Consider the following 5,592-nt stretch of genomic DNA (forward strand, 5'->3'; position numbering starts at 1 on the left):
TAGTGGATTATTAATATTGTTTAAAATATCATTTGTATGTTTGCACTTACGCACACTAAGACATCTTGTAAGCACGCGTGTCACTCACTTATACACGCCTTTAACACTTTAACGTAGAGAGGCGTGCCTTCGTGATTAAATAGACATATCTAGTTGTTTGTGTTTGAGATCAACTCAAATACATTTGAACACTATAATCTTACTTGCAGTTTCCAATTCACTACTAAAATTTGTATCAATCAAAACATGTATTTCTGCAAATATTAGGCCTTACTCATACATATGTACAGTAATTGTAAAAAAACTTTTCAAATTCAATCCTTTGTCAAGTCTGAAGCTCTTAGTACCTTTTGAATCTAAACATCAAATAATTGCGACGCAATATGTCATTTTCGATCGGTAAAACAGATTATTCTCATACTGAGCTCACGAAAATAGATCTTAAGTTCGATTATCGAACCTTTTATTACCCCGACTGTACATGTTTTAGTCGATAGCTATCTTGAAGGGTAGATCGAGAAATTTTCATACCTTTGAGTTCAGGTAAGCCATAATAATTTGTAATCGGCCAATTGTTGGCTCTATCGCCTGAGCCAATAATTACGTAAATACTCCAAACTATCAAAAGATATTCATTAATTATTTTTATCCTAATCGAATAAAGTCCTAGAATTGAATAATAGCATTTGAGTCAGTTCCAAAGTAATTAAGACTTGGGCCACCTCGTTAAATATCTATTTGCCTCAAGATATTCCAATTACCTTTGTTCGAGAAGGTTTTAATTAGTGATATGAGGAAATATATCAATTGGAATACTAGAATACATTCTATAATTTTTTACTTACCTAAGTACTAGTAGTACTATGGGTATTCGAGTTTCATTCACAACCAAACTTATTTCATTTTATTCGAATTTTATTCATCTATCTACATTACGCCCGTCTTGTGCCCGGGACAATAAAAAGGCAAGGCAAGTGCGAGTCATATTCACTCACGAAGGGTTCCGTCAAAAAAAAAATTAGCTATCAGAGCGGCAAAAATATTATGTTTGTTGTATGGGTTTTTTTTATTATATATCGTTATATGATGGTGATGATGATGATGATGATAATGATATAAAACAAAAAAAAATGGGTACAGGAAGACATTTAGCAGAGAAACAAGACATAGCAGAAGGGTAGAATAAAAATGAAAAAAATGTTTTTACTCTATACAATATTTTATTCCATTACATGTAGTAAACATAATATATTAATTAGCATTTATAGTTACGATATTTTTGCATTATGTCCGTTTATGAATAATGCATTTTAAAAAGTGATTACATGACCACAGACAACGAATTTTATAACGTTGTGATAAAAAACGATTTACCGTCTGAGAGTTAAATAAAAAAAAAGGAACGAACGCAGTCGAGCAGTCTAGTTTTTTACTTTCATATATATAATTAGTCGGATTTTGAACTCTTATTTTAAACGTCTTGGTTAAATTATTAGGAAATTAAGAACAATGCTGTATCAGACGTTATACGTTTAATTATCCATGATCACAATCGGTTGCCTTAATAATGTAATTGACTGTAGAATTACGAATATTGTCTAGTTATAATGACCCGGCTTTGCAAGGGTGCACGTAAGATTTTTTATATTTTTGACTTTTATTTATATATTTTTGTTGTTTTATGAACTGTATTGAAATGTCTATATTATTGGAATAAAACCTTCCTAGTGGTTTGTTTTTTTCCGACTTGTTTAACAATTGTCGTTTTATTTTAACATAAAACCTATATAAATTATATTCTTAGACCTTTCTCATGAATCACTCTATCTATTCATGAAAACCGCATGAAAATCCGTTCAGTAGTTTTAAAGTTAGTCGCGAACATACAGACCGACAGACAGATAGACTTTGTTTCGTAATCTGTAGTGATCATTATAAGCCACCATTATGGATGTGCTTCAAAAAATGACTTCCGAATTGAATAAAAAAATCAATAACATCAAATGTTTTATTCAGGAAGACGCTTAGAACGTCTGAGCCGGCTTTTTGCAAGATTAAATTAAATGTGGGTAGAGCCGGTTCGGAATGCAGATTCTATCTTAAAGTTCCGAGTGCCGGAATGCGATTCAACCAGGAAATTCTGCTCTTTGCTGCTCTTTGTATCGTGATAATCATTTGTTAATTAATTATTAATAATTACGTTTTCGCTCACGTTTCAGCGTGTTTGTTGTTAACAACAACAACAACAACAGCCTGTAAATTCCCACTGCTGGGCTAATGGCCTCCCCTCCCTTAGAGAAGAAGGTCTGGAACATATTCCACCACGCTGTTCCTATGCGGGTTGGTGGAATACACATGTGGCAGAATTTTCATGAAATTTGTCACATGCAGGTTTCCTCACCGAAGACGGTGCTTTTCGTTTTGAGAAGAATGCACTTTTAATCCATTCATCATATTTCTATATCAAATCCTTTATTGTCCAATTCACTCGTTTGTGGAACTCTTCCTCAAAAGCGCGTACAATTGTTTGCTCTTTTTGAGAATTTTATAAACTAGTTGCTCCTAGTTTTGAAAGTTCACATTATTTTATTCTTAACGATACAATTTCATGGGGCAGTAAATAATTTGCTATTTTATTCAAAAATCTCTTCAATTATCCTTTTGTACAGACGCTTGAAGAGTTTCCTTGAATACGGATGATTTTGTTTTTCTTTTCAATGTTAATCATCAAGTCATATCATTTATCAGTGATGATATATGTTGATGAATCGAGCAAGTATACTGTATTTTATCTTCACTTACAAGGAGCAGTGTCAGAAAATTTATTTAAACTAGCAGTAGAGTTACCTTATCATTGTATATAGCTTAGTATTAGACAAGTCCGTCTGGGTAGGTACCACTTATGCAGATGTCATCAGTCATCAGATGTGATTATCAGATTTACCGCCAATCAACACAAATTGGACAAAAGGTACATAACATCTTAGCTTCCAGGTTCGATGTATCGTTATAATTGTTTACAGCACCATTGTCAGAATGTCAAATAGGTGGTGATCACTTACCAAGAAAAAAAAATTTTTTTTCTTATATTGTTTCTTATCATTATAAGAAACAATATAAGAAAAAATTTCAACCCAAAATCGGGATATAAATAACAAGTATTTTCATCAGCTATTGACAATTTTCCTTTGATTAAAACCGAAACAAATCATTACAATACTGGTACAATTTACAAACAGCGGCGCTGCATTTCGATTCTATAACAATTCACTTCGTATCTCACTCGTACAATATTGACATTATACACTGTAAAACGCCATTTTGTATCGTATAAATATTATAAATAATATAAATTTTATAATGATTATAGTCAATGTCTGATATTTCACAATCGTGTTCTGCGATTCGAGTTTCTTGTTACAGAATAACCTACGGTGAGTGATCTGAGGAATCATTCTCTCTAATTCCTTCTTCCCCTTTCCTTCACAAGTCTACGCGCGCTGGTTCATGAATTCACCGATTAACTGTGAAATCGATTTCATCGTGGACGAATAATATAGACTTTTTTGTCGCACTACTAAATATGTTATTCTCTACCAGAACGTGTTTCCGTCGTTTTATGACTCGGATTTCTTCAAACGAGGCATCTTGGCCGACTTAGTGAGCTACCATTCTAACACACTACACCAACAATAGTGTAGTTCAGTCTTCCTGATAGTATTATCATTATCACTACCACTACCACTCACCATCAGGTGTTATGCAATCATAAAAAATAATCATTCTATAAAATTATTTTTAGCTAGCGTCCCGCCCCGGCTTCACGGGAGTGCAATTCTGAAACTAATTTGTTTATTTACGATATCTTGTTCGAAACTTCTAAAATAATCAGTGTTTATTTACTATATTGTCTGTGTATTATATACCTACGAAAACCTTCCTATCACTACATATTATAAAAACCATATCACAATCCGTTGCATAATTTTAAAGATCTAAGTATACATAGAGAAGTAAGCAACTTTGTTTTATACTATTTAATGATAGTCGAGCTCAAAATAAACGTATATATCAAAAAAGGTGTTTGTACGAAATTGATAACTCTGAGTAATTGGAGAATTCCGTTCTGGAATGAGACATAACAACACAATTCACATCTGTCGTACAATCACCTGCTACAAGCGTACTTTCACATTTATGACATAAGTAAGTCGAATTTGGTAGAGTTTAAATTACATACTAATGAAAACCTTTATTATTATATACCAAGATTATTATTATTAATAGTACGACGGCCTAAAACCCTAAAACCATCATGTTTGTTATAGTCCTACTTTCTTTATAGCTGACCAATCTTAGAGCGAGTAATTAATGAAATAAATGTAAATAACCAACTAGGATAGGATAGGATGGGATACCATGGGATAGGATGGTATGAGTAGGATGTCAAATAACGATTCAAAAGTGCTTGTAAAAGCCTAATTGACTAAAGTATACTTTGATTTTGATTATCAGTATAATGTCAAAAAAATAGAAGGTTCTGGAAAATATCCACTAAACTAAAGCATAGGATATTTATATTAGATTGTTATTCGTTCGATACTTTTACGATAGTCCATTAAAGCAAAAAAAATACGATATTTTCGTTAGTCTGTTACACAAGGCATTGTAGTCCTTTCGAAAATATATCAAGATTTCCAAGACTATCGTTCGTGTAACGGATACTTTTACTTGCAATAATGTTATGTACACTACTTTGTAGTACAGAAACTAGTGTATTAAATAACGCAAGCAATTAGTTGCATATCGAAAGTAAATCTCGACCAATAAATATTGTCTGACAAGCTGCATTATTCCTCATTCGAACCAGTATTTATAATTCGAGGTGACATAAATGGTATAACTAGCTTTTCCTGCGACTTCGCGCGCGTTTTATTTTAATATAATAATGTAATGTTATTGTTTTAGCCTATGTCACTTCTTATTACATCAGCTCTCTGACAGTGTGACAGCCATTTCAGAGATTAGCCGGAACAAACAGATAGACAATGGCATTTTGGTTTATGTACCGTGTATATATATATATATATATATTAGTAAAAACAGTTATTTCACTATTACAAATATAAACTTCAATTTTATTATATGAATAGATAGATATAGATAATTTGTAATGAATAAAGATAATACTGATTATAGCAGGCTTTCACTAAAATTAAATGGTTCTTAAGCCGTGTTTACAGGACTACAATTTGGACTACAAACAGATCGAGCTAAATTAAACCAATTAAAACTGATTCAATTTCAATTTTTATTTTATGTTTATCTGTTTATACAAACTTTCCTATTTTGTTTGTTGTTCAATTAAAAATGAAACGTTTGCCACAATAGTCGACATCTAAAAGCAATTGGAAGAAGTATTGTACTTTTATTAAATATATATAAAAACTTTTTTAATGCTAAGTCTAGATTGATATGCAAATAGTGAATGTCACAAAATGAGATCCATATACATATATTACATAATACCAGAGTCGTTTTTTTTTTTCGTAAAGAATTAAAAATTTAGTCGTATACATAGACGGATGGGCC

This window comes from Vanessa cardui, chromosome 22 (genome assembly GCF_905220365.1).
Source record: "Vanessa cardui chromosome 22, ilVanCard2.1, whole genome shotgun sequence".
Classification (NCBI taxonomy): Eukaryota; Metazoa; Arthropoda; class Insecta; order Lepidoptera; family Nymphalidae; genus Vanessa; species Vanessa cardui.